General features: G+C 48.2%; 1 protein-coding gene across 10 annotated transcripts in view; it reads right to left on the reverse strand.

Moving 5' to 3' along the window:
• ZNF831 (zinc finger protein 831) overlaps nucleotides 1–24,154 on the reverse strand; it is a 139,235-nt gene extending 115,081 nt beyond the window's left edge. For 5 of the 10 annotated variants that reach the window (XR_007515386.1, XR_007515385.1, XR_007515384.1 and 2 more), the window contains exon 1: nucleotides 3,021–3,508. The gene's annotated coding sequence lies outside the window, so the exon portion shown is untranslated. Of the gene's footprint in view, nucleotides 1–3,020; nucleotides 3,514–23,950 lie in introns of those variants that run through there. The other 5 variants (XM_049869017.1, XM_049869019.1, XM_049869018.1 and 2 more) reach the window with 3 other exon arrangements.
• Nucleotides 24,155–24,358: the final 204 nt, after the last annotated feature.

Raw genomic sequence — 24,358 nt, forward strand, 5'->3', positions numbered from 1 at the left:
AGAATGTCACATCAAAGATTGAATCCTGCCTTCTTTCACTGAGCACACGATGCTTTTGAGTCATCGAAGTTGTATATTTCAGTATTTCGTTTATTTTTGTTTTTTTATTCCATTGAAAGAGCCCTGGTGGCAAAGTGGCTAAGTGCTCAGCTGCTGACCAAAAGGCTGGCAGTTCAAGCCCACCAGCTGCTCTGTGAGAGAAAGATGTGGCAGTCTGCTTCTGTAAAGATAACAGCTTAGGAAACCCTGAAGGGCAATTCTGTTCTGTCCTACAGGATCGCCATGAGTCAAAATCAACTTGACAGCAACAGGTCTTTTTGTTTTGTTTTGTTTTTTTCTTTAGCATTGGGGGAAGTGGGTCAAAGGTACGTAAGATCTCTCTGCATCATTTCACAACTGGATGTGAATCCACAGTTATCTCAAGACAAAAGAATTAACTTATAAAAATAATAAATACAAGAGAGAATTGAAATAGAAATGGTCTTCCCAGCATGTAAGTCAATGTTCTTTAATGCAGCAACTATATTTCCTCTAAAACCAGGCCCCTAAAACCACCACCCATCTGTCAGGGTGTCATCTTGTGGACTTATGTGTTGCTATGATGTTGGAAGCTAAGCCACCAGTATTTCAAATACCATTAGGGTCACCCCTGGTGCAGTCTTCAGCAGAGCTTCCAGACTAAGACAGATTAGAAAAAGGCCTGGTGATCTACTTCTGAAAACCAGCCAGTGAAAATCCTACAGTTATCACAGAATACTGTCCAATACAGTGCTAGAAGATGAGCCCCCTAGGTTGGAAGGCACTCAAAACACACAGGGGCTACAAGAACGGACTCAAGCATACCAACGATCATGGAGGTGGCGCAGGACAGGGCAGTGTTTCATTGTGTTGTACGTGGAGCCCTGGGTGCTGCAGGCCCACCCTTGGATACACAGTGACTCAGCACAGACCATTTTACTTTACATAGTTTTCTTTATATCAACTCACTTTTCCTTAAGTATCCTGACATTCAAAGGCAGTGGAGGTTCAGTCGTAGGATTCTCACCTTCCATGTGAGAGACCAAGTTGAACTCCCAGCCAATGCCCCTCGAATGCAGCCTCCACCTGTCTGTTGGTGATATTGAACAGGTTTCCACAAAGCTTCCAGACTAAGATGAGCTAGGAAAAGGCTTGGCAATCTACTTCCAAAAAATCAGTCAGTGAAAACCCTATGAAGCACAATGATCCAATCCCGTTGTGCACGGGGTCACCATGAGTCAGGGTCTGACTGGATGACAGCTAACAACAGCCTTATAAGAAAAAGCTTCACCGTTGCTATGAATAGAAAGTGGTCACAAAGAAACTACAGTTAAAACAACGAAGGCCTGCAAAGACCACCGCTTTGTAAGCCGAAGTAGAGAAGAGGCTTTGTAAGGATGCCTCAGGCCAGCTCTACAGAAATTCCAGAACTCGACCTTCCCAGAGTAGCTCAGCCGTCTCTGCCATGCCACATCCAGAAGGCCAGGGCAGGTGGCCAAATTCCAGAACTCCAGGCAAGACCTGTCTTTGAACCCTTGCTCTGCTGCCTACAAGCTCTGGGGCCTTGAAAAAGTCACTTAAACTCTCTGAGCTGTGTTTTCCTTATCTAAAATTGGTGTCCATGTCCACATGTTGGAAGGGTTGGATAAGACAGTGGAGCAGCCTGTCTGGCCAGGGGAGGCATTCTGATGGTCCTATTTTTCTTTCCTTTTAGTCACACATCGGCCTACCCCTGCCCCCCTCCGCCTTTTGCAACCCTGGTTCTCTAGGTACGTGATGTTCATGTCTCTCCCCCAGCAAGACCTCCGTGGCCAGTACCCTTTTGCCCCCCACCCTGAACTCACCTCTCCTGGACAACAATGCCAGAGTCACTGATGCCTTTGGGGTGTGCCCTTCCCAAGGAGCTCCTCCTTCATAGCCACCCCTCCCCCAACTTCCCAATTTAAGTCCAACTGAGAAAGCAAATCTTCACTTGGCCTCTGAGAACCTGCATGCCGACCACAAGATGACCACAGACCTCAACGTTTGCCTAATTCATGTTAGCCTTGTTATCACAAAGACTCGCTTTCAGCTGGAGCAGAGCAACAAGGTGGTTAAAAGGCACGATATTTTAAGCTGGCTGTGACGTTTCTTCTGTTTTTTCCCAGTAAGCGGATGTTGTCTTTTTTCGAAGTTGCATCCTGCCTCTCTTCGTATTTGGGCAGATAACATCTCTGGTTTCGTTCTTACAGAAAGATTTGCTACGGGAAAGGAGAGGCTTGGTACCTCTCAGAACATGGCCTCCACTGCTTATCTGAGATCCCCTCCAGCTCTTGGTTATTTTGGACATTGGGAACCCGAGTATGTGTATAAACATAGGAACTGTTGGCCCCCATAAATCTCATTGAAAAATGCTACCCTTGGGTGGCTGATTGGTAGACACGCTATAAATAGTATTTCTATTAAATACCTTGATATTTAAATTATACACACTGTACATTTTGTTTTTAAAACTCTTGGGCTAATAAAACCGGTGTTTCTAACCAATTCACGCCTTCTGTTTAATTAGGTCCATCATTGGAAAAAAAAGAAAAAAACTGTTTATAGAGCAATGACTCTACTTATAGGTTGCTTTTCTGTTTAGCAGAACACGGATGTGGACCTGGCTTCTGACAGCCGTTGTGAGTTGCAGTAAATATTTTGACAAAAGCAACAGTGGTGCTAAGTACATGAGAGAATTGCTGAGCTGGGTCAGACCAGTTTTACATAGCATTTTCTTTTTAACTGCATGCTCGAAGGCAAACATATCATTAAAAACTATGGGGTGAAAAGAGATCATTGGTTTGTTTTAACTGATGTCTTAGATAGGCTCTACTGTGGAGCATGTTATGTGCCTTTATGAAGAGCAACGTCTTCCCAACCCGAGATGCTGACCTGACCCTGAAAAGGCAGCCACAGATCCAAAAAGGGCAACTGGGCTTCCTCCACCCAGAGGAGACGTGAACTCAAGGGCCGCTCCTTACCTCTCTGTAAGAAACCTGTTCCTCTTTGCTGAGAAGGCGTCTTAGCAACCTCCACCAGCTCCTCCTCCGCAGCCAGCATCTCAGGGGGCAGCGAGATGCTCAATGCACCTTAGAAACCGTAGAAAAGAGCTGGCTTCCCTGGCTTGGCCTTTGAGTCAACGCCGTGTCTAACTGAGGAAAGCGCCATTTCTCACAACCTAGAGGAGGAGGCTCTAGCAGAGACGAAACCCGGGCTGGCTCGGAAATAGGAAGTAAATTATTTTCTATACATTACCTAATGTCACAGTAGCAACAATTAGAAAACAGGAAGAGATAGAAGCAGAGAAGGAAAAAAAAATTCGAACCCAGCTCAGGCTTTGTTGGGTAACTGCGATGATGGAGCTAACAGCCCACAAAGAGAGTGGCTGCTCAGGAAGGTGGGTGTGCAATCCAGCGCATTGGAGCCGATGCTGTCCTGTGCAGGCTATTAAAACTTAGAGCAAGGGGTGCTGTTTTCCTGGGTGTGTGGTCACTGCAGAGAGTCTGTGGAGACTCCAAGCATGACCCCAGGGGTTCCTGAGGGTCCAGGATGAACATATCCATTGCAGGGAATGGTGGTAGGGCCCCTCGGCCAACAATCTCTGTGGTGGTGTCTTTATTTAAAATGTCTATGTTTTGTCTGTCATAGACTTATTCGCACTAATTTTTGTTTTAAAATAGTGTATTCAGATATTATCCGGGTTACAGAGTCTTTTTTTTTTTTTTTCTGGAGCCCCCTGAAATTTTGTCCCCTCTCAACCATGAGTACCTCACTCTTCTCACCCTAGTCCTCACTGCTCTGGTCGCCTTTGGAAGGAGAAAATGAGGGAGAGAAGCAGAACAATCCTCTTTCACTCTCTTTGAAAAATATAACTATTCTACGTGGGGGAGGCCAAGGGGGGAATAGATCTCTAAGCCAGAATATTAGCTAACAGAAAAAAATTTATTTGGGAGGTCAGACGGAGCAGGTTAGAGGCAAAACTGGCAGAGGATAATGCAATATTAACTATTTTAGGCTGGTTTCCTGTCACTTGTAAATGTGTCATTCTTTCATTGGGTGGAGGGTTGCTTCTTTCCCCTCTGTGTCACCAAATTGACAAAGGCAACTCAAAAGGTTAGATGAGGAGCTTAGGAGGCAGGGAATCGAAGTCAATGGTGGTGGGATGATTCGGAGAAGGGTGAGAATGTCTGCACAACTTGAAGAATGTAATCAATGTTACTGAGTTGTATGTGTAGACATTGTTGAAATGGTATATGAGCATGCATATTTTCACCAAAATTAAAAATTAGGTATATCCAGCTGTTCATAATCTCAGGCTCCTCTTTTGTGAGATCAGGGCTGGGGGAGTTTCATCAGGGAGCATGAGCCCCAAAGTGAGTTGGGTTTTGAAAGAACCAAAGTGTGCAACAACTCATTACGTCTGCTTCCCGATCCCCCCCAGCTCCAGTGAGCACGCACACTGGCCTCCGGGAGTGTGCAGTTGAGTGTGGGAAATGGACAAACACAGAGACAGCACAATGCAACTCTCGAATTGTGGCCGAATGATATTCGATTGTATGGATAAACCACATTTTGTTTATTAATTCATTATGCAACACAACTCCTCCTCCAGTGCTCCACCCCCGGGGCCCCCAAATCCCCTACCACTGAGCAACCAAGGAGTAAATGCCTGGTACGGGAGCCTACTCCAGCACTGAGACCAATGACTGTTCTGACTTCTTAGTGCTTGCACCTTGCTCCTTGTTAAACATTGTTTGTGTCACCCCGACCACAACAGACATACAAATAAAACGTTGTGGGAACCCAGAGGAAGAGGGCTTGGGGAAACCTTCCTGGAGGAAATGGCAACGAGCTGGGCATTGCAGGATGCATAGGAGTTTGATGGACAGAAGAAAGAGCAAGAGGAAGCTGGGAGGCCTGATATGCACAAGAAGGTCAGAGATGTGGGGTGTTCCACTGCTCCTAGAGGGTTAGAGTAGACTTCGGGAGGGAGAAGAGGAGACGGAAATACTGGTTGGAGCCAGCCGGCAATGCACCTGGAACATCATTTGAGGAAACTGGACTTTCTCCCGGAGTAGCGGAGACCCCCAAAAGTTCTGCTCAGGATCAGAGAGCTATGGAGGAGGAAAGACACGAGAAAAGGGGTGACCAGCTGAGACATCCTCACTCCTACCCCCTGGGAGTGCCTGGGCCAGATGTTTCCAGGAATCAATCACGGAAACCCTCAGGAAAGAATCTGTCCCCACATTCTGGAACCAAAAGAAGCTGGTTTGCCTCTACAACTCCAAAGGTGCAATCTGAATGTACTTTATTAAGGTAAGTTAATGGCAAAGTTTCCTGTACAAGAGCTACTATAAAAAAAAAAAAATTAAAAACCCTTGATTAAAAATAAATATCTCAACTGAAGACTGAATAAACAAAACGTGGTCCACCCAGACACTGGAATATCATTCGGCAGTAAAAAGGAATAAAGTTCTGATAAGCTACAGCATGGATGAGCCTTGAAAACCCTAGGCTGAGTGAAAGAAGCCAGACACAAACAACCACATTTTGTATGATTCCATTTACATAAAGTGTCCAGAATGGACAAATCCATAGAGACAGAAAACAGATTAGTGGCTGCCAAGGAGCCGAGGGTGGGGGATGGGAATGACTGCTAATGGCTACAGGGTTTCCTTTTGGGCTGATGAAAACCTTCTGGAATTAGGCAGTGGTAAAGCAGCCTTAAGGAGCCCTGGTGGCGCAGTGGTTAAGCACTTGGCTGCTAACAGAAAGGTTCGTGGTTCAAACCCCCAGCCACCCTGCAGGAGAGAGATGTGGCATTCTGCTTCCGCGAAGATTACAGCCTTAGAAACCCTATGAGGCAGCTCTACTCCGTCCTACAGGGTGGCTACGAGTCGAAACCGACTCTACAGCAACAGGTTCGGTTTGGGGAAGGAGCCCCAGTGGCGCAGTGGTTAAGCACTCAGCCGCTAACCGAAAGATCGGCGGTTCAGGCTCACCAGGCGGCTCCCTGGGAGAAAGCCCTGGTGATCTGACCCTGTAAACGTCACAGCACAGAAAACCCTGTGGGGCAATTGTCCTCTGTCACATGGGGTCACTGTGAGTCAGAGTCGACTCAGCGGCACCCAGCGACAGCAATGGTTGCGCAACTTTGTGAGTATACAAAACCCATCGGACTGTACATTTTCAAAGGATGGATTTGATGGGATGGAAGTTATATCTCAATAGAACAAATACATGAACAAACCTCTCCCCTTCCAAGTTGTGTAAACACTGTGATATCCCTGTCCTTTTTAAAGCCCGTGACAGATAACCAAGGAGCCAAGCCTGGGCAACAGTCACCAAAGACAAGGAAAAATAATTTTCAAAGTGTTGTTAACTTGCTTTCTGAGGCCTTCCCCCCCATCCCCCCCCCCCCGCCAAAAAAAAAAAGCTACAGAACTCACTTGCTCAAAGCAAGCTCATCTGGCAAATTGTAGCCTACGGCAGCTGTTCTTTCAGACAGAGCTACACAGTGTGTTACAGTAAAACGTAGCAAAGCCAACAAAGACATCAGGTGTCCGTGTGTCCGGGTGACACACTGTGCACTGGCACCCTCAGACAGACATTTCTGCTGAGCCACCATGGCCAGAGGGAACGGAAAGATCACCCGCCTTTGGGGTTTGGTCCCCAGGACCTTGCCCGGCCCCTAAATGTGCAGTCCCAGGGCAGAAAGCCTTGGGATGAGGAGCAGGCTGCAGCTGAACTGTCCCCTGCCTGAAACTCCAAGCACAGCCACCTGCTCACCCGGGGCACAGAGTGTGGCTGGTCAGAGCATGGATACTGGGCTGGCTCCTGGCATGGTCCAAAGAGCAGGCGGCGGGCACAGACACCTGTCCCAGTGCCCAGTGAGTCAAAGCAATAGTGGTAATGACATAAGTCCTTCCCAGCTCCATCCAAGACCCCCAGCTCTCTTGCCACATCCTGCTGCCTGCCTTCTCTCCCCCATTCCCAGCAACCCCCTTCAAAGTACCCAAGTGTGCCAGGGACAGGGCCTAGCAGAGCATCAGGTCCCCAAAGTATGTTCAATAAATGAATGTCAATGGAGAAAACGATCCTCAAATCAACCCGGGGTGCCTTGGAAGGAAGGCCTGGCGATCCCCTCCCCCCGCCTAAAAAACGAAACTTGTTGCTATCGAGTTGCTTCCAGCTCATGGAGAATTTGTAGGACAGAGTAGAACTGCCTCATAGGGTTTCCAAAGAATAGCTGGGGGATTCAAACTGCTGATCTTTTGGTTAGCAGCCAAGCTCTTAATCATTGCACCATCAGGGCTCCTATATGTGTGTGTGTGTGTGTGTGTGTGTGCGTGTGTATGAACCCGTGTAGGGCAAAAACCTGTCAGAAAAGGAAACTAAAATATTTTCCACTAAAAAGAGCAGGGGGAAAGATTGCACCCTGTCAAAGGCAGGAACCTTGCGAGTTCCAGAAAAACAAGGAAGCCCCGTCAACTTCCAGCTCTCACAGGTTTCACTGTATATATACCAACAAAGCAAACCCATTGGCATCAAGTCCATCCGGACTCAAAGCAACCCTACTGGACAGCCTTAGAAGCAGACCATCACATCTTTCTCCCACAGAGCCACTGGTGGGTTTGAAATGCCGACCTTTCATTTAGCTCTTAAGCACTTAACCAAACCCTTATATATACATATAGATATGTATCTACACTCAGTCTGCGGGGGGTGCAAACAGTTAAATGTTTGGCTACTAGCCAAAAGGTTGAAGGTTTAAGTCCATCCAGACTGCAATCTGCTTCTGAAAAATCAGCCACAGTAGGCTCTATGGAGCACAGTTCTACCCTGAAACATATGGGTGGCCAATAGTTGGAGTCAACTAGACAACAACTGCCCTGGTTCTTCTGGTTTGCACGGTCCATGGAACACAATTTGTGAAAGACCAAGACCACCCAAGACAAATGAAGACAAGTGGTCATCTGGAAGCCTCTTCTCGAGACCCCGAGGCGGATGCTCAGCAACGGTGCCCACCGGCTGTTCTATCTGTCCGTCCCTTCTCTGGGTGCCACCCAGATGTCATCTGCAGTGGTTTGAACACACGCCTCTCTGTCCTCCTTTGCCCCCTTTCTGCAGCTCACTCGGGGCACAGGGCCGGCACAGAGCCAGGCCTCAGTCACAGTAGTCCAATGACTGTTGTTATTTAGTGGCTGTCTAGTCTACTCCAATTCATGGCAAATCCATGTGTGCGCCATAGGATTTTAAAGGCTGTGAGCTTTCAGAAGCACATCACCTGGCATGTCTACCAAGGAGTCTCTGAGTGGGTTCGAACTATCAACCTCTCGTCTAGTAGATTGGCGCTTAACCCTTTGTACAACCCAGGGACTCTGTAGGTGAAAGTCTATCTGAATCAAATCACTCACTTAATGGAACCAAACCCAGTCTTTGCTTCCAGAGACTTCCAAACTCACAAACTAGGTGAGAATCCTAAGAGACTCCAAGCCCCCGTCCATAATCAAATGCAGAGCTCTGTCAAGCAGGCTTTGGGCAGAGGAAGCACCAGACACGGGGCTCTGCTGGGTGACCACGTGCTCCAGTTTTCATTTCAGCCATTCTCTCCTGGGCTCAGTTCACCCTAGAGTCCACCTCGCCATTACCAAGAGAGGCTTGCCTGCTGAGAAATGAGGCTGTACCTGCCGAGGCCCTTCAGTAAAGGAGCACTCCATGGCCACGTGACACCATGTTGGAGGCTGCTCTCATCTCTGAGCAGATAGGAAAGCGCCTGCCTGAGTAATTGGACACCTGCCCCCTGCAATTATCTGCCTGCTCGTCTCCAAGGCCACTTCAACGATGTTTTTAGTTAAAGCATGATGCATCCAGCCAGGTTTTGATTATCCATGGTAATGAGGGTCAAGGGTCCCTGAATAATTGAAATGGAAACTTTATCCCAACTGAGTTTCTCTCTCCTCCACCTCCTCCTTCTTCTTTCCGCAGCTCCCAAGCAAGGACAGGGCTGCTGTTGGTTCTGGAAGAGGTGCAGGGCCGGAATCAACAGCCCAGCCCTGCTGGTACTTTGTCACTAACGTGCCAGGAGATGTGACACAAAGCCCCCTCCTTCTTTTGGGTTTTGAAGGGCAGGGCTGGACAACATCTACGGCATAGTTCTTATCACCAAGTTGAGTACTACCTTTACTAATATCTATAGAAATAAGGTTGGCAAGACTTCGGCTCACTGACTTTGGACGCATCATCAGGAAAGACCAATCACTAGAAAAGGACATCATGTTTGGTAAAGCAGAGAGTCAGTGAAAACGAGGGAAACCCTCCACGAGGTGGATTGACAGGATAGCCACAGCAATGCACTCAAACATTAACCGTCATGAAGATGGTACAGGACCGGGCAAGAGTTCTCTGTTAGACATGAGGTCGCCACGAGTCCGAGCCAGCTGGACAGCGACTTAGAGCAACAACAACAAATAACTTTTCTTTGACTTGTTTTTACCATTTCATTTGTCCCAAGCTTTAATGTTTGATGTGACTACCATGTATTTTTGTAATGTTCATTAAAATAACTGCTAAAGAATTAAACTTCTTTTAAAAAGAAGTACCACCTAACAGTGATTTGGCCCCTGGAATCGAAAGACGGTGCCCATGGGCAGACCGGGGTTTGGTTAAAAGCAACGCACCAACGTCAGTTTCTCATTTGTGACAAACGGACCACGATCATGTCAGCTGCTACCAACAGGGAAGCTCGGTGAAGGGTAGAGGGGAACTGCTGTACTAACTTTGTGACTTTTCTGTCAACTGAAAATTATTCCAAAATAAAAATTTTATTTAAAAATTAAAAAAAAAAGTCTCACCAAATATGCAGAAGAGAATTTCAAATTCTCATGGATTCCAGACTGCCTGGAGCCTTGGGGGCTGCGTGAACCTCTGAATCTATTGCCCTGAGATAATCTTTAAAACTTAAACCCGAAGGAGCCCCTGAAGTCTTCTTTAAACCAAACAACAGTTTAGCTTATCTAGTAAAAAAAAAAAAAAAAATGTCTGCCTTGAGCATTATGCTCTTTTAAGAATTATCTATAAGGGATCAAAGCGACAAGGGCAACTCAAAAGATTAGATAGGATCCTTATGGGGCAGCGAGTTTATGTTAATGGGGGAGGAACAACTCAGAAAAGAGGGTGAGGATGGCTGCACAACTCAAAGAACATGATCAGTGCCACTGAACTGGACATGTAGAAATGGTTGAAGTGTTATGTGTTTTGCTGTGCATAATCTCAACAACAAAGACAAAATAAAATTTTAAAAAAAGGAAGCCCCAGCTTAAAAGATGTCATGTACACCAGCAGTTTGGTACCAGGCTTTGGGAAATGTCAGACCAGATTGTGTCTAATGCCCTTGCAACTCTGGATTTTCTGGTCTCACGAGCAACAAGGGAAGAACTGGGCTTGAGTTGGTTTCTCTGGCCCAAAGACCCTCTCAGGAACACCATGGGAGAAGCAGAAAGATGGACACACCAGAGCAACCAGTGGTCAAGACAACGTCCTTCTGACCCACGAGAGAGTTTTCCCCAACCCACACCCCCCTCCCCCGCCTCCTCTGGCCCGCTGCCTGGCCCCCTCCTCATGCAGCAAAGGCTGTTTGGGAAAGCCATGTCCAGCCCTCCTGGAACAGCTTCTGTCCCACTGATGGTGACGGCTTCATCAAGCCGGCTTCCTGTGCACCGGGCTATGATTGCGGCATATTCAGGGCAAGCAGGGCTCTCAGCACCCATTACAGCCAATGTTCTCCTGGCGGAAATTGCCTCTGCAGCTCATTTTCTCCAAGCACTGGCTGCCTCCGCACTCTCACCGTGTTACATGTAATGACAGTGCCCGAGTAACAAACAAAAAGCCGGGAGAAGTCAGGGCACTTGGTTTCCCTGCAGCCTGTGTCCCCATTTACAGATGCATGCTGTGGCTCTTGAGTACTTGGTCACTAGACTTTGAATCACACAGTGTAAAAATGAAAGCCATTCCCAGCACCTGGAGTGATTTCATTGGCATCACCAACTGTTTTTGTAGATTAATTTTTCTAGACCAAAAAGAAAAAACCTTCTGTTTCAACTCTAACAAGAAATACTGCCCCCCCCCCATTGCCCCCAAAAGTTTTTTGTGTAAGGAGTTGGTCTTCTGGTGTTTTTTTTTTTTAAAGGAAAAGTTCACTTTCCCACCAGATGGGGAACAAAATGGCAGGGCTAAGACCCCACCACACCCCATCACTCAGGAGACTAGCTAATCAGCATCTTCTGGATGTATTTACAAAAACAAAATGCTTAAACATTTCAATAAACAGATTAAAACACAGATTTGTATATCAGCCTCTGCCAGCTGCTTCTCTAAGCCAAGAATACTTTTGTTCTTACAAAACCAAATGAGGATTATTCCTCGAATCCAAGGCGCTGGCCTGAGAGATGCTGGCCCTTCCCAAGGATTTCGTTTGATCCTCTGATTTGGTTTGATCTTTTGCTGGCCTCTGAGTGCTCCTTCTGGCTTCATTCCTCGCTGACCCATCCTCTGGGTGTGCTCTTACTGTCAGTCCCCTCAAATTCTTTTTGGAAGGAGGCAAAGCTCAAATTGTAAGCCACACAACTTCCCTCCAAAGCCACAGTTCAGAACCCCATCCCCACCCAAAGGGAAGAATAAGCATGGCCTGGATTCAGATCTCCTGGTAAGACAGGGATGGTCACCCCCAGCTCCTGGTAACACAGGGATGGTCACCCTCAGCTCCCTATAGGACTTGAAGTGCTAGGAGTTTGATTAAGTCTTTGGTTTAGCACCAACTCATCCATCTACGGAGCCCTGGTGGCACAGTGGTTAAGAGCTTGGCTGCTGACCGAAAGGTTAGCAGTTTGAACCCACTAGCCACTCCATGGGAGAAAGATGTAGCAGTCAGCTTCCATAAACCCCTATGGGGCAGCTCTTCTCTGTCCTACAGACTTGCTATGAGTCGGAATTGACTCGATGACAACTCTTCTTTTTTTTTTTTTTTTCATTCATGCATGCATTAGATTGATCGTCACTTTATCCCCTCCAGGAGATGTTTTCCAGAATGGTCTTGGGGAACTTCTAGCTGAATTGTCATAACATAGTTTATAGAGAAAATGTTCTACATTCTACCATGCTGAGTAGCATCTGGGGTCTTAAAAGCCTGAGAGCAGCCACCTAAAGATGCTTCACTGGTCTCACCCCTTTGGGAGCAAGGAAGAATAAAGAAAACTAAAGACACAAGGGAAAGATCAGTCCAAAGGACTAATGGACCACAGCCACCACAGCCACCACTAGACTGAGTCCAGTACAACTAAATGGTGCCCGGCTACCACCACTGACTGCTCTGACAGGGATCACAATAGAGGGTCCTGGACAGAACTGGAGAAAAATGTAGAACAAAATTCTAACTCACAAAAAAAAAGACCAGACTTACTGGTCTGACAGAGACTGGAGAAACCCCAAGAGTGTGGCTCCCGGACATACTTTTAGCTCAGGAATGTAGTCACTCCTGAGGTTCACCCTTCTGTCAAAGATTAGACAGCCCCATAAAACAAAACAAGACTAGAGGGGCGCCCCAGCCCAGGGGCCAGGACTAGAAGGCAGGAGGGGGCAGGAGAGCTGGCAATGGGGAGCCCAAAGTGGAGAAGGGAGAGGGTTGACATATTGTGGAGTTGTTAACCAATGTCATACAACAATATGTGTACTAACTGTTTAGTGAGAAACTAGTTTGTTCTGTAAACCTTCATCTAAAGTAAAATAAATAAACAAAAAGGAAAGTAAAAAAAAAAAACCAAGGAAACCCTTCAGTGAGATGGACTGACACAGCAGCACAACAACGGACTCGAACGTGCCCACAGCCGTGACGAGGGAGCAGGACTCGGCAATGCTTTGTTCTGTTGCACCTAAGGTCACCAGGAGTCAGAGCCAACGGGACAGCAGCTGACAACAACAACATTTTAAAGGCAGCAAAGCAGGGAAGGTTGACCAACTCATGAATAAGGTAGAACCAGAACCCAGCTCCACCGGAGCGCATACCATCACCCCTGGCACCAAAATCTGGCGGCGGTTATCTCTGCCTCAGTGCTGTATGAGCATGCGTGCAAAGACAGACATACACGCGGGCGTCTGTGCCCTTAAAATACAATGTGTGAGTGCCGTTCCTGTTCTCTGCCCAGGAAAGTGGGCTTTGGCTTTGTCAAATCCATTCCTTCCCTTCCCTTCTTCTGGAAGACTTTTGCCTTTAGTAGACTAGTCCTTTAGCCTTTTAAGTGATGCATAATCAAGATAATTGGGGATAAAAGCAAGGACAAAAACCAAACGGGCAGATTCTGATGGAAAAAGCAGCAAAGGAAGAAAACATTACCCATATCCAGGTGCCAGGGAAATATGTATTGTGGACATTGCTTTCAAGAGTTTCTCATTCAATCATTACCAACTGTGAATCACAGCCATGTTCTGAGTTCTGTTCTAGGTCTCAAGGACCAGGGGAGAATGAGGCAGATAAAGTTCCTGCTGTCATGAAGCTGATGTTCTCGTGGGTGAGATAACCACAAATAAGAAAACACATAAATGAGTGAGGAAATTTCAGATAGAGATAAGTCAATGAAAAAAGAAAAATAGAATGGTTTGATGAGTGATGAGGGCACTTCTGAGGAGAGACATGAATGATTCAAAGAAAGATTTAGCCAAGAAAATCTGAGGCCAGGGCGTTGAGGCGAGAACTCACTCGGCAAGTTAAGAAAAACAACAGAAGGCTAGTGGGTCTGCAGAGTACGAACTAAGAGGAGTGCTCGGAAATAAGTCAGAGGACTTACAGAAGACAGGTCATGCAGAGCTTTTTAGGCCACAGACGAAATTTTGTCCAGAGTACCATTGAACTGAAGGAGGCCTGATGGTGCAACAATTAAGTGCTGGGATGCTAACCAAAAGCCAGTGGTTCGAACATACCTGGTAATCTGCTCCCGTAAAGATTGTCATTGTCACTGGGTGCTGTCAGGTTGATTTCCGACTCATAGCAGCCACATGTGACAGAGTAGAACTGCCCAATAGAATTTTCTAGGCTGTAATCTTTACAGGAGCAGATCGCCAGGTCTTTCTCCCACACAGCCACCGGGTGGGTTCGAACAGCTGACCTTTCGGTTATCAGTGTAGCACTTAACTGTTGCACCTCCAGGGCTCCTTTCCATAAAGATTACAGTCTCAAAAACTCTGCGGAGTAGCTCTACTCTGTCATATAGCGTGCTATGACTCAAAATTGACTCGACAGCCCTTCACAACAACAACCACCATTGAATTTGCACTGGGGTGAGGAAGGCAATTGAGAGGAATATCAGAGTCAGAACAGAGGGAAGAATATTTCAGAATTTGAAGGAGAGGGACATTGGAGTCTCCATGGATGAGAGAAGAGTGGGTGGAAGAAGAAAGAAGAAGTTTTACAGTTTTGCTGTGGACCATGCTTCAGCTTCACAGAGCTCACGAAATACAAGCAAAGAACTTGAGTTATTTTCATATTGCTTTCTGTTTGCTACACTCAAGTGGGTGCTCATACAGCCACTCTGAGACTGAACCACGAGTCCCAGTGATAATAGGTTTATGGATTCATTCTCTGGGATTTGCCAGTACATGTGAACATGCATATGTGCATTCTTACAGAAGTCCAGTTTCTGGATGCGTATGTTTCTCTCCCTAAAGCGGGGAAAACCGACCCAGACTCTGCAGAAATAGCCCATCCTCTGTGAAGCAGGACCCAGCTCAGCCAGGCAGAGGGAACCATACCACCTCTGGGAACCCGTGGCATCATACAGGAGGCCTGAGGAGGACAGTGCACTGTAATGATGGTAGGGCTCAGTCTCCCACCCTGGAAGATCAGACAGAAGTTTAACTTCCTCGGCCGGGCTCCAAGGAGCCCTGGTGGTTCAACGGTTACGTGCTCAGCTGCTAACCAAAACGTAGGCGATTCAAACCCACCCAGTAACTCGCAGGAGAAAGACCTGGTGATTTGCTTCCATAAAGATTACAGCCAAGAAAACCCTATGGGGCAATTCTACTGTCACATGGATTCCATGGGGTCGTTATCAGTCGAAAATAGACTCAACAGCACACAACTGCAGGAACACAGCCAAGTTCCAAGTCGGTACTTGGTATGCATTGGTGGAATGGGGCCTTTCAGCTGTGTTGGGAGAACAAAAATTGCTGGTGGCTTTTTCAAAGAGTTCACTACATTACGGTGATGGAAAATTTGGCAAGGATTACTGGAGAGGGTTGCAAAACATGATTAATGTAATTGATATCACTAAATTGTACACATGAAAAACATTGAATTGGCTAAAGTCGTGTTATATATATTTTTACAATAAAAATCTCTTCCAGTGATTACAGATTTTTTTTTCTTCTTAAAAAAAAAAGTTCACTACAGTTGCACTGCAGCTCCTTCCTGCTCTGTCTCCATTCGTCCAGAGCTCAGAAGGATGGGGACGGCCCACACGGACCCACCTTCATGGGTGTGCTGCCGGGCACTGGGACAAGCCAACATGTCTGTCCAGCCTTCCAATCAAGGCTGGAGCTGTGAGCCCAGACTGCCTGGGCAGAGTCCAGAACAATTAAACCCTTCACCTTATAGACCTGGGAGCACACCCTTGGTGAAGCAATCTCTCCTCCTGCCAAGCCTTCCGCTGCCCAGGGGAGTCCACTCGTGAAGATGATCCCTGGCCCAGTGACCAGGGCCAAACTGAAATCAGACTGTGGCCTTCTCAAAAGTCAGGCAGTGGGTCTTAGCAGTTCAATATCTGGTAGGCTTCTTCTGATCTCTCTGGGGACTGGATCATAGGGGCCAGGGGCACCCGCACAGGTTCTTTGGAGCAAACGTTGTGAGGGGTAAGGAGTGAGTGGGGCAGTAGACTCAGGAGCAGTGTCTGCATGAGACATGGTTCCAGGGGCTAAGGATGGCAGTATAGCCAAGTAAGGTTATGATCCAACCATTTGGGCCAAAGCTAGCCAAAGCCCAGTTACCTACCTTCACCTTTGCCCCTCTCAAATCCATCCTGCACTCCATCATCCAAACCAAACCAAACTCATTGCCATCAAGCTGATTCCAACTCACGGCGACCCCATGTGTGTAAGAGTAGAACTGTGCTCCATAGGGCTTTCAATGGCTGATTTTTTGGAAACAGATAGCCAGGCCTTTGTTCTGAGGTACCTCTGCGTAGAGTCAAACTGCCAACCTTTTAGTCAGTAGTGGAGCACTTAACCACTCGGGCCACCCAGAGACTCCTACTCCAGAACCAGAGGGATCTTTTTCAAACACACCCCCACACTAGTTAGAACCATCTATGGCTCCTCATTACTCTCCAGATGTAATCATCTCCTCCAGACTACAAGGTCCTGAGTGGTCCACCCTCTGCCCCACTCACAGTCCCTGCACCCCAGGCATGCGCTGGCCTTTCAGCACCCCAGCTCCTCCCACAAAGGTTGGGGCCACCACCCCTGAAATGCTCTTTCCACCATCACCCTCACAGCTCCCACCCAGCCTTCCTATCTCAGCTCGGTAATCCCAGCTTCAGAAAGCCTTCTTTGCCACGGCTCCCTGACCAGGTCAGATGCCCCTGGGCTCATCTGAGTTGTAATTAATCAATTACATGTATAGGAGCCCTGGTGGCACAATGGCTAACTGCTGGACTGCTAACCAAAAGGCCAGTGGTTCGAACGCACCCAGCGGCTTCATGGGAGAAAGACCTAGCGATCTATTCAGTAAAGATGAAAGCCTAGAAAACCCTGTGGATCAGTCCTGCTCTGTCACATGGGATTGTCATGAGTCAAAAATCGACTCGATGGCACCCAACAACAACAACAACCACTAGATGTATAATTACTTGCTCAACGGTACAAACCCCACAAAGGCAGAGATGTTTCTACCTTGTTCTCCAGCTCTGAGCCTGTTGCCAGCACACAATCGGTGCACAGTGCATGGAACGGATGGATGCATGGACCTCCAATCACCCTGAAACACACACATGTGCGCGTGCACACACACACACACCCATGCCTGTGTTGGAATGCCCTTCCTTCTCACGTACCCAAAATCTGCCCATCCACCAAGGTGGAGCCCAAACGCTGCCCCCTCAACCAGGGTGTCAGGGATGCCCCTCCCCAGCTAGCTCTGACCCCCATCTTCTAAACCTCAGCAACGCACGCCCCACGCTTTCTTTATCAGTATGTATCTTTACACACCTTACTCTGTAGTGGACCAAGTTCACTTGTTGGATTCTAAGACGCTCAAAGGTGAGAAAACCAAAACCTAACCCACTGCCATGAAGTCGATTCTTACTCACGGAGATCCCATGTGTTACAGAGTAGAACTGAGCTCCACAAGATTTTGGTAGCTGCAATCTTTACAGAAGAAGACGGTCAGACCTTTTTTCCATGGCACCACTAGGTGACTTTGAACCACCAGCTTCTAGGTTAACAGCTGATGGCAAGCTGCTAGCACCATCAGGGGCCTCTTCAAATGTGAGGACCACGCCTTTTCTCTTGCTGCAGCCCTGAGATGTTGCCTGACACAGAGCAATGACAAAAAGTAGCCACAACTGATGGAGCAATGTGGCAGAAATGCCTCCATACCATGCTGTGAGCAGTCTGTGTCATGGCCCCATTTTACAGACAGGGAAACTGAGACTCCAAAGGTTACCACTCAGCCAGTAGCCCTGGCTATCTGGCCCCATTAAGCCAAGCACTTACTGATGAAGATCAAAGACCACAGTCTTCAGTATGGATTGCACCTCAACATAAAGAAAACAAAAATCCTCACAACTGGACCAATGAGCAACATCATGATAACTGAAGAAAGGATTGAACTTGTCAAGGATTTCATTTTACTTGGATCCACAGTCAACAACCATGGAAGCAGCAGTCAAGAAATCAAAAGACACATTGCATTGGGTAAATCTGCTGCAAAAGACCTCTTTAAAGTGTTGAAGAGCAAAGACATCACCTTGAAGACTAAGGTGCACCTGACCCAAGCCATGGTATTTTCAGTCACATCATATGCATGTGAAAGCTGGACAATGAATAAGGAAGATCGAAGAAGAATTGATGTCTTTGAATTGTGGTGTTGGCGAAGAACATTGAATATACCATGGACTGCCAAAAGAATGAACAAATCTGTCTTAAAAGAAGTGCGGCCAGAATGCTCCTTAGAAGCAAGGATGGCGAGACTGCATCTTACATACTTTGGACATGTTGTCAGGAGGGATCAGTCCCTGGAGAAGGACATCACGCTTGGCAGAGTACAGAGTCAGCAGAAAAGAGGAAGACCCTCAACGAGGTGGATTGACACAGTGGCTGTAACAATGAGCTCAAGCATAACAACAATTGTAAGGATGGCTCAGGACCGGGCAGTGTTTCATTCTGTTATGCATAGGATCGCTGTTTGAGTCGGAACCGACTCCCTCTTGGGAAAGTCCACACCCTGCTTCCGGGTTTTCCTGCCATCATCAATCCCAGGCACTGCCGGGCCTCTCGTAGAGAGAGAGAGAGAGAGTGAGTTACAGCCAGGGTGAAGTCTTGGCTCAGCATCTCACTAGTGGTGGGCAAGTCACTGAAACTTTCAAAGCCTCATTTGAATCATCTCTCAAGTAAGGACGATAATAACCACAGGCATCTTGGAGGAGTCAGTACAGGGCCCAGCATAGAGTAAACACTCCATAGACAATTACTGTAGCATTTTTTTGTTCTGACTGTTATCCTCCATGGTCCCCAGGCCTGGGCACCTCAGCGGGAGGGTGGTAAGGGAAAGGCTGCCTCTCTCTCTCCAGAGAGAAGGACCGGAGCCCAGGAGAGTTTATCCCAGGAGGCAGGAGCCATGTGGCTTCCCAGGACTGCATGGATCACGGTGGCAAGTCACGCACACATCAACACACACCCCAGCCTCAAGCAGCCACCTCCACACGGCCCCCTCGAATCCTCATCCACGCGGGAGCACATGTGCGCACTCACACGCGTGCACACACACCTCCCGCCCAGCCCATGTGTCGCCCGGAATGTGAACCCCTCCGCTGGTACACCTCCCCTGCGAGAAACCCACAGCCATTGGAGGCTGAGCTCATGGTCTCCCATCCAAGTAGGTGAGCCTGCGAGGTGGGTCCTGTGTATTTGCATATAATTTGCATGTGTTGACTCAGCGGTTCCCATCTCTGTGCAGAATGCTTCCATGCTAACCTGTTATTACCACACCTCTGAAGCTGGGTTCCCTGCGCGCCCGCGCCTCCCACCCACATCGGCGAGTACTAGAAGTAAGACAGGCCCCTCCTGATGCTGGGTCCTCGGGCAGCTGCTCCACATCCTGGGTCCCAATTTCTCATCTGGACAATGAATGGCAGAGCCCGGGGCACCTTCCTGCACCCAAAGTGCCTAGTGCCTGCCTGGAGCCAGTACCTGCTGGCACCTAGTAGGTGGTTTCTTATTATCAGAGGGCCAGGAATCAAGTCTGGATGGAGAGGTTGGCCCCCACCCTCGTCCCATATGATGTTTCTGAGCTCACCCCGGGGGGCTCCCTGGGCTACAGTTACCAGATGTGGCAAACCAAAATACAGGCTGCCTAGTGAAATATTTTTTAGTGAAATCTGAGTTCCAAAGAAACGATAGATAATAGTTTAGTGAAAGTCTGTCTGCTGCAATATCGGGGACATACTTATGCTAAAAGAGAATTCGTTGTTCCTCTGAAATTCACATGTTAACTGGATATTCTGCATTTTTGGTGGCAGCGCCACCCGTGACCTGGGGACTGTGGCTCCTGGATGACTAATATCTTGCTCTCCCACGCCTTCACCTAGCGGGCAGGAGCTTAGCCTTTGTTTCCTAAATGTTGAGCTTCCCAACCGAGGTAGGCAGGGAGGGCAGGTTAGGTGGGGGGTATAGTGAGAATTGCTGGTGGCGGCGGGGGGGTGGTGAGGAAGAGAAGGAGAGAGAGAGATTTCACCTAACTTAGGCGAAAATCTAAAATCTGTTCCTCTTTGGTTTCTGTGAGCAGCTGGCAATTAGCACTAATGTGAGCCTGCATTTCCTGTGGCAAAGGGCACATGTGTTTGCGGCAACAGGCAGGTTTCTACAGCTCCCCTCAGGATGTGAGTCCCGTGGGGGTCACAGAGGAAGAGGCGCATGGCAGAGGGGGCCAGAAGAGGGGCTGCTTGGGGCCATAGGCCAGCCCTGGGTGGGAGTGAGAACCTGGTTCCGGGCTTCCTGGAGAGCCTTCCCCTGCCTCTGGCCCTTCATCTGGCTTCTCCCTTCACACAGTCAACTGGGGCCCTCCACAGAACACAGTCGTGACCATGGGTCTTGCCAGATTCCTCATGTATGTGGGGAGGACCGTAGCTCAGGGGTCTGAGTTCAAGTCCCTGCTGGACCATGCGCTTGGAATCCACATCACTTGTCTAAGACTTGGGTGTGGCCCTCGTGTGGTCTGATGCTGTGCAAAGCATCTCCTGTGTGTTCATGGGCTCTGCCACCTGATGCTACCGTGACGGGCTAAATCCAGGCTTCTCCAGCTGGTGGGCTGGAGTCAATTCCAGAAGGGACCGAGTCGTGGGCCACCGACATGTCCCCTAGGGTGCCGATTTCCCTTCAAAGTTTTGGGGGGGGAAATGTTATCTTATCATAAGATCAGTGGATATAGTATGGAAGGTACTGCAAATTTTTTGTATTTTTAAGTTAAAACGCAAAAATACTTAAAATTTTTTAAATGTGTAAGTCTCAATTTCCTCCTCCATAAAAGGGGGATGGTGACAGCACCAACCTCACGGGGCCATTGCAAAGACAACGTAAAACAAATGTAGGTAAATGATCTCCTTGGCCAAGCCCGGTGCACAGATCTGCTTTCTCTGCAGCTATGACCACTATCGAGACGGGACTCAAGGATCAGGATCCTTTCATCTGGTGGTAGGAGTCCTGGGTGGTGTAAACTGTTAAGCACTCGGCTACTAACTGAAAGGTTGGAGGTTCAAGTGCACCCAGAGGCACTTTGGAAGAAAGATCTGGCGATCTACTTCAGAAAAATCAGCCACTGAAAACCCTACAGAGCACAGTTCCACTCTGACACACATGGGGTTGCCAGGAGTCAGAATTGGCTGGATGGCAACTGGGTTTTTTCCCATCTGATCTTGCATGTCAAACCATGTCAGATGCATAAAGAAACAACCAAACAGCAAAAGGACTTCAGTTTGGGGCACCAGAGGACGTTTCCGTTGATTTCCTAGTGGCATCCTCTGGTCAGATGGCAGAGGACAGGGATCTGGAAGCCACATGCCTTGTGTGACATGCCAAGAAGAACACACACCCCATACATCTGTGGTCACAGACATGGCCAGCCTGGAACGGGCCAGAGGACCTCCTGACGAATGGAGAGACCGTCTCCTGGCTCCTCCCATGGCCTCTTGCCAAGGCTGAACTCAGGGTTCCAGCTTAGAACAACCCAACTGTGCCTGCCTTTCCCAGGCTCAGAATGCCCTGGGAAAGGGTGTGACAAAGAGTGTCCACGGTGTGCGAGTGTAGCCGGGAGGGCAGGACTCACCCCAGACACATGGAGGTGAGATGAGTGACTTAAGAGCCCTGAATCAGCTCTCTGGGTGAAAGGATGGAATTGAACCTCGCAGCAGGCATGAGACCCAAAGTCGTGGGCACCCTGCTTGCTCATACCCTCTGGGTGGTTGTGATCTTTCTCCTCAAGACTTTCAGAAACTCAGGGGCAATCTTTCTTGAAAACCTGGAAACCGGTTTGGCAAGGGTCAGCGGAGATCAGCTACTCTGCATTTTTCCATTTATCAGATGGAATGGCCATGTGCCACAGGTCATCCTGGGATCCTTCCAGCCTACTCTTGGGACATCGGTCATGCCCGTCTTGGATGGACCAATGACAAATGACTTATGAGTGAAAGGATGACTACCTTGATAAATGTCGCTGGACAACTCACTAGTCAACGGCTGAGTCTGACTCTATGGCAGCCGGTTGCCATCGAGTCGTTTCCAGCACCGTGTGTTTCAGAGCAGAGCTGTGCTCCATAGGGTTGTCAAGGCCTTCAGAAGCCAACTGCCAGTCTTTTCTTCCAAGGCATCTCTGGGGCAGCCTTTAGGTTAGTAGTCGAGTGCTTAACTGTTTGTACCACCAGAGGCTCGGACTCCATGATAATGGTAGAATATTTCGAATAATTTAAGAGAGTTTAAGGGATGTGTCTCCTAATCAGTGGCCATGATATATCCGCACTTTCTCACTGACCTAATAATTGTTGCGAATGTACAAACATGGTTGTCCCAACAGTTGGACTCCCACTTGGCCTTCCATTTCTCGTTCTTGCCTTTTGCACTGTTATCCTGTTATCACCTCAGAAAACAAGGCGTGCTGCTTACAATCACTCCTGCATTTAAATTGTTCTTCAGATTTACAGCCTCAGCTCTGAAATGGGGCCAAGCTTTGCGGGGGTAATTAGCCTCACACGCTATTTCAGCCAGCATCTGATCACCCCAGTCATATAATGCCTTCTTGCTAAAATATTATACACTTTCTCTAAACTTCATTGGAATACGTTCCTCAGTTATGAAATCTACTTTGTCGAATCGGCCTTGTTTGGAGATTAGGGGGGCCTCATCCTTCTTCCTCGCGGTCGTAGAGTTGCCCCCAAAGCCTTTTTTTTTTTTTAATCCCAAGCCATGAGGCAACATCTTTTTTCCAATTTCAGCTTGTTCAGGCTTTCCTTTTTGAAAAACAAACCATAACAATTGTAATTCTCCCTTGGCTTGTGGCCAGATATCCAAGGGCTGGAGCCAGGAGATTAACGGATACACCTGGTGGGGACAAGGCCAAGAAGCGGAACGTCCAGGACACGTGTTTGTGTAGGAGCCCAGACCCCATGAGGCCCAGAGAGGGCCCGTCCATGAGGGCCACCTCCTTTGAGTGACGTGCTAAGGCCCTTCAGAACATGGGGCTGAAAACATGCCTGTGACATTAATTAATGCCAGGCAAGATGTAGCATCAGATCCTGGGAACTCTAAAAATAGACTTCTGCCAACTGATTCATCCCTCACGCACAGAGCTGGGAGCTTTTGTCTGCTCTGTTACATGCTTTACATTATGGCCTTTCTGTCTACCTTCCCAGCTTTGTTGTTCTTCCTTTCTCTCTGTCCTTGTTCAGAGGGCTAAGCCTTCCAGAGGAGATGGCCCCGCTCGGCTACCCTTCGACCCACGAACATGCTTCATAAGCAAGGAAACCCTTTTTCTTTTTTTGTTTCCTGGTTCACATGGTGGGGAGCCCTAATTTGTGCTCAGCATTTCCCCTGTGGATGTCCTGGCCTGCTGCACCTCGCACAGCACTCTGTAGCTGAGTCTCTGATCACCGTCCCTTCTATTGTAAACTTTGTTGATTTCTACCAGGAAAGAAGACTATTTCATACAGAGTAGCTGGGCAGCTGGGTCTGACTGCTTCTGATTACCGGGCTTGAGGCCACTAGGGAAACAGGCTTCCCAAAGCCCCTTGGGTGGAGAGCCATTCCATATTGTCCAGAAAGCCTGGGTCCTGCTCACTAGAAGGAAAGGTCAGCAGCCTGGCAGCCTCAGTCGAAAATCAACAGGTTAGGCTTAAAGTAGAATAATCCCTTCATCCATATCTTAGCTTTGGGGGGCTGGGCTGGAAGATGGAGGAGGGGAGCAGGAGGCCCTGGTGAGAGGGGGCCTTCTCGAGAGGGGGCTTGTGTGGGAGACACTGCGTGTGTTTGGAGGAGGCATCCATCATGCTTGCCGGATAGAATCACTCGAAAGGCAGCAGCCGGGGCTCCGTGATAAGACCCCTTCATCCGGCCTTGCTTCCCAGACCTCCAGCTGCACAAAGAAATCAAAGTCCTCTCTCACCTTTCAGGGGTCAGTCCACAGGCAGGTGGGGGCTGCCGCTCGCTCCCGAAAGCTGGTGGCTCCGACGAGGCAGGAGCAGTCTCTCTGCTCGTCCCATTTCTGCCTTTGCTTCTCTTTATGCCTTCTCTAGAGAAAGCCGAGTGCTGGAAATTTAAAAAAAAAAAAAGAAGAAAAAGAACGAAAGAAATTGTGTGTGGAGGGTGGTGGGCGTCTGGGGTGCTGGGGCGGTAGGGGGTGGCCTAGGGACAGCGGGGGTAGGTATTGAGCCTGTTCTGGGTGGGGACGGGTAATGGCCGTTGCTGGTAATACGGTTTGCCAGCTAGAGCTCCGTACCACTGCAGCTTCATGTGTGGGCGGCAGCAGCTACACCCGCTAGGTTTCAAACCGTTAGAGTGAACATTTGCAAAC

The sequence above is a fragment of the Elephas maximus genome, chromosome 25, assembly GCF_024166365.1.
Source record: "Elephas maximus indicus isolate mEleMax1 chromosome 25, mEleMax1 primary haplotype, whole genome shotgun sequence".
NCBI lineage: Eukaryota > Metazoa > Chordata > Mammalia > Proboscidea > Elephantidae > Elephas > Elephas maximus.